Below are 13,785 nucleotides of genomic sequence, written 5' to 3'. Positions count from 1 at the left end.
GATCTTTATGAAATTTGACATGAGAGTTCCTGGGTATGATATCCTCAGACGTTTTTTTCATTTTTTTTGATAAATGTCTTTGATGACGTCATATCCGGCTTTTCGTGAAAGTTGAGGCGGCACTGTCACGCTCTCATTTTTCAACCAAATTGGTTGAAATTTTGGTCAAGTAATCTCCGACAAAGCCCGGACTTCGGTATTGCATTTCAGCTTGGTGGCTTAAAAATTAATTAATGACTTTGGTCATTAAAAATCTGAAAATTGTAAAAAAAAAAATTTTTTTATAAAACGATCCAAATTTACATTCATCTTATTCTCCATCATTTTCTGATTCCAAAAACATATAAATATGTTATATTTGGATTAAAAACAAGCTCTGAAAATTAAAAATATAAAAATTATGATCAAAATTAAATTTTCGAAATGAATTTAAAAACACTTTCATCTTATTCCTTGTCGGTTCCTGATTCCAAAAACATATAGATATGATATGTTTGGATTGAAAACACGCTCAGAAAGTTAAAACGAAGAGAGGTACAGAAAAGCGTGCTATCCTTCTCAGCGCAACTACTACCCCGCTCTTCTTGTCAATTTCACTGCCTTTGCCATGAGCGGTGGACTGACGATGCTACGAGTATACGGTCTTGCTGCGTTGCATTGCGTTCAGTTTCATTCTGTGAGTTCGACAGCTACTTGACAAAATGTTGTATTTTCGCCTCACGCGACTTGTTTTAATCTGAATTTGGAAACGTTGGCAGTCTATTTGTTTTTGCGAATTTCTCGGATTTGTTAAGGTCTTTAAAAGAAGGTTCCAGCGTCGCCCCAGTGAAATGCTGGTTCCAGTGTCGCCCCAGTTAAATGCTGGTTCCAGTGTCGCCCCAATGAAATGCTGGCACCAAGCACATGCCTTTATCTTCAAAACAAAACAGTATCTGTAGTGTGTCGATTAAGCTACAGTACACACAACGACGGAACATTTTCCTTCGGAAAAAAAAGAAGAAAAGAAAGCAAGATTTGCGAGGGTTCCCTGTCTTCTTCTCCTTCTGTCTGACTGTTTGTCTTTCTTTGTACACAAGGGTGGAACACTTTTCGCTCGCAAAAAACACACAAAAAACCAAGACCTCAGAGGGCTCCCTTTCTTCTCCTCCTTCGGTCTGTTTGTCTTTCTCTAGTGCATAACGGTGGAACATTTCGTTGAAAAGCTGAAGAATACAGGGAGGAAAAAATAACACACACACACACACACACACAAAAAGAAGACTTTTTTAGGGTTCCATATTTTCTTCTGTTCTCTCGTCTTTCTCTTGTACGCAAGGGTGAACATTTTCGTCAAAATTGAAAACGAGAGTTGTAAGGTTTTCCCTGTCTTCTTTTTTACATTTAGTCAAGTTTTGACTAAATGTTTTAACGTAGAGGGGGGAATCGAGACGAGGGTGTGGTGTATGTGTGTGTGTGTGCGTGTGTAGAGCGATTGAGAGTAAACTACTGGACCGATCTTTATGAAATTTGACATGAGAGTTCCTGGGTATGACATCCCCGGACTTTTTTTCATTTTTTCGATAAATGTCTTTGATGACGTCATATCCGGCTTTTTGTAAAAGTTGAGGCGGCACTGTCACACCCTCATTTTTCAATCAAATTGATTGAAATTTTGGCCAAGCAATCTTCGACGAAGGCCGGACTTCGGTATTGCATTTCAGCTTGGTGGCTTAAAAATTAATTAATGACTTTGGTCATTAAAAATCTGAAAATTGTAATTAAAATTATTTTTTTATAAAACGATCCAAATTTACGTTCATCTTATTCTTTATCATGTTCTGATTCCAAAAACATATAAATATGTTATATTTGGATTAAAAACAAGCTCTGAAAATTAAAAATATAAAAATTATAATCAAAATTAAATTTTCGAAATCGATTTAAAAACAATTTCATCTTATTCCTTGTCGGTTCCTGATTCCAAAAACATATAGATATGATATGTTTGGATTAAAAACACGCTCAGAAACTTAAAACGAAGAGAGGTAGAGGCAGGTTTCACAGTATTGTGTTCAGCAATTTACTATTTACACACTCAAATTCTACAAAATAAATGTTGGCACACAATTCAAAGGACATGTTTTTCCAACAAAGTGAGTTTGTTACAACTAAAAACAGTAATTTTTTTTATAGTCCTGGTCCTTATTTATATCTAAAAACCAGGCGCAAAGCGGCATACCCTGAAAACGCAAAAAAAGCAATACGGTCATCCTATGCATGCATATAGCTCATATAGCCAAAACCGTTGAAGATAGAAAGACATTTATTGAACAAAAAATATGCCCCACATCATTATTAACAAGTTTTGTTCTTGTATGTATATCAAAATATTGATTCTCAAATGAATGGTTTGAAAAAATACGACTTCCGGCAGACCTAGACCGTTTTGAAGGAAAAAACCGTCTTTTTTTTCAAACCATTCCATGGCCATCAATATTTTCATATACATGTAAGACCAAAACGTGTTAAGACTGGTGTTGTGCATCTAGTTTGTTCAATAAATGTCTTTCTATCTTCAATGGTTTTGGCTAGATGAGGTAACAAGAGAAGGATATGGGCATTGGAATTACGTCAACATTTCGAGCATTGTCACAGATGAAACATTTACTGCAGGGTGCTCCTGATTAACAAACCGAGCAAAACTGAAAATTATTGAAGAGAAGACATGTCTGAACAGTTTATAAAGAGACAAGTTTGCAATCATTTGTAAACACCATTATTGTATGGAGGAGTAACTGTTCCCCTACCCCCTAAGAAGGTATTTCTGTCCGTCAACCACGTGAGCGATCGCCACAAATCGAGGCATCACTCGCATTTCAGTTTGGACACACCGGCTGATTGCAAATGCACAGTACGTGTTTCGACACTGAAACGTGACGATTGAGCGTCAAAATAGTTTCTTAAAACAGTCGAAAATGGAGCTAAATGTGACTTCAACACTCAGTGGCGATCGCTAGAGTGGCGATTGTTACTAGACGGACACTAGAAAACCTCAGAAAATGTAATTACTTTGCGATTTTTTTAACTGAAAAACTGTTGCGGTCTTTTTCTGTCGAGCGCGAGCGTCAACGTAAAACAACGTGAGGTCACTTCCTCCCCAAACGGTTAGTTTTTGAATGAAAAGAAAAATGTGGCGATCGTTACATTGTTTAGACGGACTGGATCGCAACTTTGAAACTCGGGTCACCGTGCGTCGATCAAGGGCAAATTGACCTCGGCAACATTATAACTCACTTCAAGGGTGCACAAACTTGTATTTACAGTATACAAAATTAGGTAAACTTGTGTTTTTGTCCTGTGCAATCACAATTAGTTTCGATGCTCTTGATATCGCTATGCGGACGGACAGATCCGAATCCCCATACATTTTTTTTGCGGAGCTAGTATAAGTTAGAATTTGAGTTATGGATATCGATTGTTGTTGAAAAACAATCATTTCAATGTGTTCTGGCACTCTCAACCACCACAGCATTGATACTTGTGCATGTGTGTGTTGGAATTTAGTTCTTTGTTTAGTGATGCTGTGGCAAAAGTAAATTCATCCGTCCGTATTTTGACGATCGCCACCATTCACACGCACATAAATAAACACATTATCAAAAATGTCAACTTTTATTTTCAAAAAAGTATTTAAACAACAACTAGTTTGCATGTTAATACAACAAATACAGCAGATTCTCACAGATATGGATTTAAAAGACTAAGCAAATCTGAGACTATCAAAATGGCCTAATACCATGAAACCTGCCTAGAGTAAAGCGTGCTATGAAGCACAGCGCAACCGCCACCGCGCCAAACAGGCTCGTCACTTTCACTGCCTTTTGCACTAGCGGCGGACTACGTTCAGTTTGGTTTAAGCGTGTTTATTCAAATTCTCATACACACGTTTCAAACAATAACAACATTGAGAACGTTAACAAGCAGATTGCTTATGGACACGTTCTTGAACTTATAATCAATACACATTCAGATAGCAAAACATGGCGAACAAGTGATAGCTTCAACACTTATCTTGATAATCTTTAATTATATTTTATACAAATAGGGTAAAGAGAGAGACAGGGAGAGAGAGAGAGAGAGAGAGAGAGAGAGAGAGAGAGAGAGAGAGAGAGAGGGAGAGGGAGAGGAGAGAGAGAGAGAGAGAGAGAGAGAGAGAGAGAGAGAGAGAGAGAGAGAGAGAATGCCTGGCTACATCAATTGCACAGTTAATATAATATCAGCCGAAGCGATTAGTTAACATAACATAGTCTTGTACAACAGAGAATATTTTCGTGTTCAAAGATATAGTTAAATCAGTATTTCCAAACAATGTTCAGAATCTACGTTCAGTTTCATTCTGTGAGTTCCACATCTTGACTAAATGTAGTAATTTCGCCTTACGCGACTTGTTTTATCTTTCTGTTCGTCCTTTTTTCTGGGAGTGTAAGGCCTGTCTGTGTCTACAAGAGACGACGTCAGAAAGCGAAGACAATTTAAATAGCGATTCGTAGTCGCAGAAACAATTTTATTTTCATTTTTATTTTCATTACTTTATAATCCAACTGATGGAAAATGTCGGTCGCTTCCTCCCAGTGAACAGCTTGCACAAAACAAGAGTGGCACTACCTAGGTGTGTGCGTGTTTAGGTGTTATCAGCCACCTGTACTTCTGGCACAATGACCGAGGTCTTTTACGTGCCACAGTGGTGACACGAGAGTGGGACATGTATACCGTCTCTGCACAAAAGTTGACCCGTGTCCGTCCCTGCCTGGATTCGAACCCGCGAATCGAGGAACAAAAGTCCACTGTCAGCTTTACCAACTGGTCAGGTACCAGCACCCGTCAGATACAGGCAAGAAAATAACACTCATTCAACAAAAAAACGCCGTAACAAACGACATACACGAAACAAGGTTACGACACTTACTGAAGCTGCTCGTACAAGCATTACACTCTATATGTCAAAGATGCGACATTTTCGGTGCAAATTATGCATGTCTGTGAACATATGTTTGCTCTTCCCCCAGATGTTGTGTTACACGTTACAATACAAAAGACGATTGTGAGGATTGTCGCACGAGCGCTCTGTGAATGAATACAGCTGATGCATGTCACATGACATGATTCGATTGATTTTCTGAGGTCAAAAATGTAACAGGAGTGTTGCTGCACTAAAAGTTTACTTTAAAACTTCCTGACCAGGTTGAATCAACTATGTCAACAACGATCTCTCTCTCTCTCTCTCTCTCTCTCTCTCTCTCTCTCTCTCTCTCTCTCTGTCTCTCTCTCTTTTTCTCTGTCTGCCTCCCTGTACTTTCTGTCCCTCTCTCTCTTTCTCTCTCCCTTTCCCTGTCTCTCTTCCCTCTGTCTCTCTCTTTCTCTCTCCCTCTTTCTCTCTCTCCCTTTCCCTGTCTCTCTATCCCTCTGTCTCTCTCTCTTTTTCTCTATGTTTCTTTATCTCTCACGCGTCGCTCAATCTGTCTGTCTGTCTGTCTGCCTGCCTGCCTGCCTGCCTGCCTGCCTGCCTGCCTGCCTGCCTGCCTGCCTGTCTCTCTCTCTCTCTCTCTCTCTCTCAAACACACACACACACATTCTCTCTCTCTCTCTCTCTCTCTCTCTCTCTCTCTCTCTCTCTCTCTCAACCCGAGAGGTCCACAAATGCTCTGACGGCGGTATATTGCCATAGCTTATCATGCTTTATTTGTATGAGGGGGAGGGGGAGAAAGGGAGACAGAGAAAGAGAGAGGGAAGGGAGAAAGGGAGACTGAGAGAGAGAGAGAGAGAGAGCGAGAGAGAGAGCGAGAGAGAGAGAGAGCGAGAGAGACAGAGACAGAGAGAGAGAGACAGAGAGAGAGAGAGACAGAGAGAGAGAGAGAGAGAGAGAGAGAGAGAGAGAGACAGAGACAGAGAGAGAGAGAGAGACAGACAGACACACAGAGAAAGACAGAAGAAGAAGAAACACGAGATAGAATCTGTTGGTCAGTCAGCATTATACACCCACAAATGAGTATGATCAGACATGCCCGCTCGTCTTGTCACCAAAGTTACTGTCATGCAGTGAGTACAGGATGCTCGTGCGACTCGCAGGTCACCAGACTGAAGCAGAGAGAGGGGCGCGAAGGACAACACCGTGTTGTGTCGGAGACCCATCCCTGCCACAATCAACTATCTGGATTTGCATGACAAACACATGTAACACCTGCTGCCCGCAACCACTCAAAAACAGGATGAAACAGCAACAGCCGGCCATCAGGAACTCATCAACACATATATATATATATATATATATATATATATATATATATATATATAGAGAGAGAGAGAGAGAGAGAGAGAGAGAGAGAGAGAGAGAGAGAGAGGGGGGAGGGAGGCTGGGCGGGAGACAGACAAACAGAAAGAGAGAGAGAGAGAGAGAGAGAGAGAGAGAGAGAGAGCGTGTGAGAGAGAGAGAGAGTGAGAGAGAGAGAGAGAGAGACAGAGAGAGAGACAGACAGACAGACAGAGACAGAGACACACACACACACACACACACACACACACATACACACACACACACACACACACACACACACACACACACATACAGCCCTTGACGGCCTGATTGTTCGTTCATATCATATCATCAATAATTACGTAGTCTAGCCACATTTTACTACTTTTTCCCGCTACACCCCTGTAGGGTTCGCTTGGAATGAAATAATACTGTGTATGTTCACTCGCCTGGAAGGTTATGAGATAGCGTGTTTGTGTGAAATCGTCTATTTGTGCGCAAATCCGTGAATTATTTCGCTTCACACATGTCGTTAATGACAAATACATTTGTGAAGGTCCGCCTGCATTGTTTGTAATGCCATTGTGTATTATTATATGAAGTCTTATATCGCGCGCGTATCCCCAGACTCGGACTCAAGGCGCAGGGATCTATTTATGCCGTGTGAGATGGAATTTTTTTTTTTAACACAATACATCACGCATTCACATCGACCAGCAGATCGCAGCCATTTCGGCGCATATCCTACTTTTCACGGCCTATTATTCCAAGTCACACGGGTATTTTGGTGGACATTTTTTATCTATGCCTATACAATTTTGCCAGGAAAGACCCTTTTGTCAATCGTGGGATCTTTAACGTGCACACCCCAATGTAGTGTACACGAAGGGACCTCGGTTTTTCGTCTCATCCGAAAGACTAGCACTTGAACCCACCACCTAGGTTAGGAAAGGGGGGAGAAAATTGCTAACGCCCTGACCCAGGGTCGAACTCGCAACCTCTAGCTTCCGAGCGCAAGTGCGTTACCACTCGGCCACCCAGTCCATGTATTATCATTCACCACAGATAAATAATGAGAAACCTTATCATATATTGTTCGTGTTGTCGTTCTGTTTCTCAAATTAAGAGGTTGAGGGGTGAGGGTGGGGGTGGGGGTGGGGGCGGGGGCGGGGTAGAGAGGGAGGGAGAGGCAGAGAAGCTGGGGTTTGTTTGTTTGTTTGTTTGTTTGCTTAACGCCCAGCCGACCACGAAGGGCCATATCAGGGCGGTGCTGCTTTGACATATAACGTGCGCCACACACAAGACAGAAGTCGCAGCACAGGCTTCATGTCTCACCCAGTCACATTATTCTGACACCGGACCAACCAGTCCTAGCACTAACCCCATAATGCCAGACGCCAGGCAGAGCAGCCACTAGATTGCCAATTTTAAAGTCTTAGGTATGACCCGGCCGGGGTTCGAACCCACGACCTCCCGATCACGGGGCGGACGCCTTACCACTGACCAACCGTGCCGGTAGAAGCTGGGGTAGGGAGGAAGTATTTTTGTTGTAAACTGCGGACCCTAATATGCATCGAAAAGTCTTTTCGCTCATCTGCGATTTGAAATAAGTTTCGGCGTTTCGATGACGTGATAGGCAACATCAATGAAAACAACGAGCAAGACGGGTATGTCTGTGCGAGCAGGTAAGCCAGTCAAAAGAGGTTAACCACTTTCGCCCTCTACTCACTACTCCACAGAGGTCATCCAACTTTGGCAGGTTCATTATACTGACTAGCTACAGACCCCGGGCCACTACTATACGCCAATCTGCGCGAGAAGTGTCTGGCACCAGGTAAACAGTAAGAGGAGCTTCCGATACCAATCCCCAACAGCCTCACTGCCACAAATCAGGCGGTCGTAAAAACTTACCCACAACCACACCTGTATACTATAGATACCTGTCGCGGTTTTCACTATCGGAAGAACAACGCTCTTGAAAGAAAGCAGTTATGAGGAGAAAATTGGGCTGACGCTTTAGTGGGGGTGTAGATCATGAGATAGAAAGATAGGTAAAACTAAGCACAACCACACCTGAATACTGTGCGGGTTTTCACTATCGGAAGAACAACAGCTCAAGAAAGCAGTTATGGGGATAACATTGGGCTAACGCTTTAGTGGAGGTGTAGATCATTAGATAGAGAGATAGGTAAAACTGAGGACAACCACACCTGAACACTATAGATACCTGATGGGGTTTCTCTTTCTGAAGAACAACGCTCACGAAAGCAGTTATGAGGATAAGATTGGACTAAAGCAGTAATGAGGATAAGATTGGACTAAAGCAGTAATGAGGATAAGATTGGACTAAATCAGTTATGAGGATAAGATTGGACTAAATCAGTTATGAGGATAAGATTGGACTAAATCAGTTATGAGGATAAGATTGGACTAAATCAGTAATGAGGATAAGATTGGACTAAATCAGTTATGAGGATAAGATTGGACTAAAGCAGTAATGAGGATAAGATTGGACTAAATCAGTTATGAGGATAAGATTGGACTAAATCAGTTATGAGGATAAGATTAGACTAAATCAGTTATGAGGATAAGATTGGACTAAAGCAGTCATGAGAATAAGATTGGGCTAACACTTTAGAGGGGGGTGTAGATCATTAGATAGCAAGATAAAGATATCCTTTGCTAATCGGGCAAGTTTCCTCAAGACTGAGGCTGCACAAATGAGACTGTCGTAAAAATGACGAGCACCCAAACACCTGCGTACTTACTATGTCTGCCGGGGTTTCACTATCGCAAGACGCATCGAGAGAGTGAAGGCATGAGAAGGTAGTTCGAACTCTTTAGTGGGGTTGTAGATCGTTAGATGGTGAGAGACATGTCTACCCGCCCTAATCGGGAAAGGTAACTCAAGATTGAAGAGAAACACTCAAAGGTAAAGACACAGGTAAGATCGGGCGAACTCTTTAGTGGGGGTGTAGATCAGTAGATGGTGAGATGTAGATCTACCTGCCCTAATCGGGCAAGTTAGCTCGAGATTGAAGAGAAACGCTAAATGGTAAAGTTCTTGGAATGAGACAGGTAAGATCGAGCGAACTCTTTAGATATGGTGTAGATAGTTAAATGACGCGATGCAGGTCTTCGGGCAAGTTAGCTCGAGATCGAAGAGAAACACTAAAAAAGGTAAAGTTCTTGGAATGAGACACAGGTAAGATCGAGCGAACTCTTTAGTTGGGGGTCTAGAAAATCAGATGGTGAGATACAGGTCCACATGCCTTGTCTTGAAGAGACAAGGTAAAAAGGGAAAGTTCTTGGAATCAGTCACAGGTAAAAACAGATGAACTCTTTCATGGGAGTATATATCATTAGATGACGCGATGCAGGGCTACCTGCCTTAATCGGGCAAGTTACCTCAAGATTGAAAAGAAACCCTAAAAGGTAAAGTTCTTGGAATGGGACACGAGTAAGATCGGGCGATCTGTTAGAGGGGGTGTATATCAGAAGATAGTGAGATGCAGGTCTACCTGCCTTAATCGGGCAAGTTAGCTAAAGATTGAAGAAAAGCCAGAAGTTAGATCTTGATATAGACTGGAGCACGGGAAGTACGATTAAGACACAACATAGGATTTCACGTTGAAAGTACACAGTGGTTGGGTACGTTTGAGAGATGTGGATACTGCCTATCCAAAACTACCATGAAGATGGAGAAAAGGTTGTCAACAGAGTGGTCTTTGCTGGGAAATTAGACAATGACTTGGACTATGACAAGAACAAATCACTAGATGGAATGAAATCTTGCCCTTCATTCTTACCGTAATCAAAAGTGGAACATGACGATTTTTATTATTATGATAATGCCTTTTTCATCGCGATGGCGGTGGTAGCAGCGACAAAGACAACGATGATGATGATGACAACGATGATGGTGCCGATGACGACGATGATGGTGACGACGAAGATGCAGATGATGCTGCTGCTGATGATGATAATAGTTGATGACGACGACGACTATGATGATGATGATGATGATGATGATGATGATGATGAAGTTATGGGGAAGGGAATGCAGACTCAGAGAGGGGAGGTAGAGGAGAAAAAGTCGTAGAAAATGAAGAGGACGCGACAAGGGAAGAGCATGAGGAGGACGTGAAATGTACCTCTCTCCCGCCGCTGATAAAAGAACCCAGGGGCACACCATCCCGCCGCTGATAAAAGAACCCAGGGGCACACCATCCCGCCGATACACAAAATAAACCAAACAGAAATCATACAAACATCCGACTGTTCACCAGCCACAGCATCCGAGCGATTAAAGCAAACGATACATTACGAAGGCTCAATGGGGACCACGCCAGTCTGGGACATGTTGTGCGGGATGTCTCTGCCAGAACAATTTCTGATCAATATCAACAATGAAGCTAATAGCATGCACGAGAGAAAAGTAAAATCTCGGACGTAACGGTGTTATTAGAGTGTTTGCGGAGAGGACGATCGAATGCTCCGTACGGAAACAGGACAAATATCAACAATGAAGGTAATATGCACGAGAGAAAAGTAAAAACTCGGACGTAACCTTGTTATTAGAGTGTTTGCGGAGAGGACGACCGAATACTCAGAACGGAAACGGGACAGAAATAACGTTTTTCTCCTCTCTGACTGCCGGTGTAACGTGCCGTTTCCCGACAAGAGTCCGTCCCCTTGGGCACAGTTCTGTGGCAACTGGAACAGGCGTTAAAACAGTAGTCTGAGAGGACATAAACGACGTCTTTTTCGTAATTCCGTACCAGCTTTTCGGCCGTTTTTCCCGCAACCTCTGTATTACCAAATTACGGGTCATCGAAGGAGAGTCAATACCACGTTAATGGCCATTGCCGACTGACCAGCCCCGGACCGCTCCCGTCAAGTTTGTATAATTACAATGACTACCTGCGTCAGTCTATTTGAAAGAGGCCGGTGGCCGATGTTTTTATTACGATGTAATGCTCAATCAGAGTCGTTACTTGGGTTGCAGAAGAGCAGGGCTACTTCGTTAGTCTAAAAAGCTCTGACTGGAAAAAATATCACAAAAACAATGAAGCTGGATAACAAATTTAGTTCACACACACACACACACACACACACACACACACACACACACACACACACACACACACACACACACACACACACACACACACATGTATAAAAACACAAAAAGAACAGAAAAGACAAATTCTTTCTCTCTTTATTTGGTGTTTAACGTCGTTTTCAACCGTTCAAGGTTATATCGCGACGGGGAAAGGGGGGGGGGATGGGATAGAGCCACTTGTTAATTGTTTCTTGTTCACAAAAGCACCAATCAAAGAATCGCACCAGGGGCCCGCAACGCAGCACAATATATGACCTTACTGGGAGAATGCAAGTTTCCAGTACAAAGGACTTAACATTTCTTACATACTGCTTGACTAAAATCTTTACAAACATTGACTTTATTCTATACAAGAAACACTTAACAAGGGTAAAAGGAGAAACAGAATCCGTTAGTCGCCTCTTACGACATGCTGAGGAGCATCGGGTAAATTCTTCCCCCTAACCCGCGGGGGGTGAAAAGACAAATGAAACTTGGCTTCATGTCAAAGGAAAAAGACTTTCTGGACAAGAATGATGGACAAGAATTAACCTACTGGTCCACTAATAGGCAATGAGCGCCAAATACCTGTGCGTGCTCGCATTTTGTACCTCGTTTGTCGGAGCGACAGGCTCGAGCGACGAGTTAACAATTTACTTCGTGTCTAGTCTCTTCACTTTTCTCCTCCATTCTGCCAAAGCCAAGGACTACTACTAAAGTCCTTAGTAGTAGTCCTTGGCCAAAGCATAAACTGCATGCTGACAGTGGCCAGAAACTGCTACAGAGAAGTGACGGCATCGCCGAACGACGGGCAGGCAATACGACGTAAGTCAACACAAATACTGTGTTAACACTGCCCGATAGTCTTGAATCATGAAGCAGTCAGTCACTGTCCCTCTAAACACTACCCCAGCCAGACAGTTCCAGTGCAGTTGGGGAAGTTGACTGCTTTAAAGTGATGTCAGTCGGATTGCTACACTTTGGGAAGATGACTGTGGCAGGTAACTGTATTGTGTCACAGATGTTACGTCAACAAAAATACTGTGTAACCCTGTCTTCTTGAAAGTTATGTCAGTCGGATTGCTACACTTTGGGAACATGGCTGTGACAAAAAGGGGAACTTAGTTCAATAACACAAATACTGTACTGCGTAACCCTGTTTGCAGTAAAGTGATGTCAGTCGGATTGCTCCGGGTTTGGAAGGTGACTGTGACAGACGAACGGGGCGAACGTGTCACGGAGGTCACGTCAACACAGATACTACGCATGGTTTGAAGTCTGGCGCGTTACATCACTTCCCTTCTGCTTTGTCGGTTCTCGTATACTGTAAACCTGTGCAGGTCTACCGTTTGTGAGTCAACGAACCGTCCAAATACCCTACAACTCTCAACTCATTCGCTGCCCTACACGCCACCAGGCGTGAAAGGCAGTTTGTTTGTTTGTTTATTTGTTGCTTAACGTCCAGCCGACTACGCAGAGACATATCAGGACGAGGAAGGGGGGGAATGAAGGGGGCCACTTGTCAAGCGATTCCTGTTTACAAATGCACTAACCCATTACTTGTGTCCCAGCAGGCTTTAGTAAAACTAAATTAATACCTACTGGAAGATTACCAGTTTCCAGTATGTTAAAATAGGCTTAACCTATCTACTGCTGGACTTACATCAGAACACTAACAGATTAAACTATACATGAATCGCGAGACAAGCGGCAAGAGAAGAGATTTTTGGAAAAAATACAGGTGAATGAGCAAGAAGGCAGAAAAAAGAAAAGAATTCATGAAGAAAAAGAGAGCATGACAGGAAAGAGGAACCAAAAATCTACCTAACAGCAAACTAGAAAGCTCCTGCGGTTCCAAAAACGGGAGGGGCTTTAATTTCATAACCGCAGTGCCCCACTGCGGGCGTGAAAGGCAGTAAGTAAGTAAGTCTCAACTCATTATGGAAACGTACCTGAACTGTGTCTACTTCGAGTATCTCCATTTCTGTCGATAACTGCGTTAGTCGCTCTATATACAGAACACCCTTTCGCTCCCGTCTATCCACCACCCCCGACCAGCCTCACCCTTCACACAAAGTACAAGTACGGTACAACAACCGTGGGCGGGGAGGAGAGGGGGTATGGAAGTTGGAGGGGCGGGAGGAAGGAGAAGAGGCGAACAGATAAAAAAAATAAAAATAAAAAAATAAAAATCTTCAGCACTGAGTGACTATCAGTACAGAATAACACCGAGTGGACTTTTTCCCCCGACACACATCGCAAACTCCAGCGTTCATCGATAACTATCCATCGATACGCGTACAGCGTCTGCATGCGCGCTGGGGGCACGGAAACAATGCAGTGTTGTGTGAATGCCTGGCAAATATTTTATTTCCCCTGCGTCTCTATCGGC

The 13,785-nt window shown here is 42.8% G+C and overlaps 1 protein-coding gene across 4 annotated transcripts in view; it reads right to left on the bottom strand.

The window, feature by feature from the left end:
• Nucleotides 1–13,785, bottom strand: part of LOC138964888 (mRNA-decapping enzyme 1B-like) — a 173,514-nt gene that overhangs the window by 101,252 nt on the left and 58,477 nt on the right. The window lies entirely within an intron of this gene.

The sequence above is a fragment of the Littorina saxatilis genome, linkage group LG4 (genome assembly GCF_037325665.1).
Source record: "Littorina saxatilis isolate snail1 linkage group LG4, US_GU_Lsax_2.0, whole genome shotgun sequence".
In the NCBI taxonomy this organism is placed as follows: Eukaryota; Metazoa; Mollusca; class Gastropoda; order Littorinimorpha; family Littorinidae; genus Littorina; species Littorina saxatilis.
This window is presented reverse-complemented; position numbering and strand designations above follow the sequence as displayed.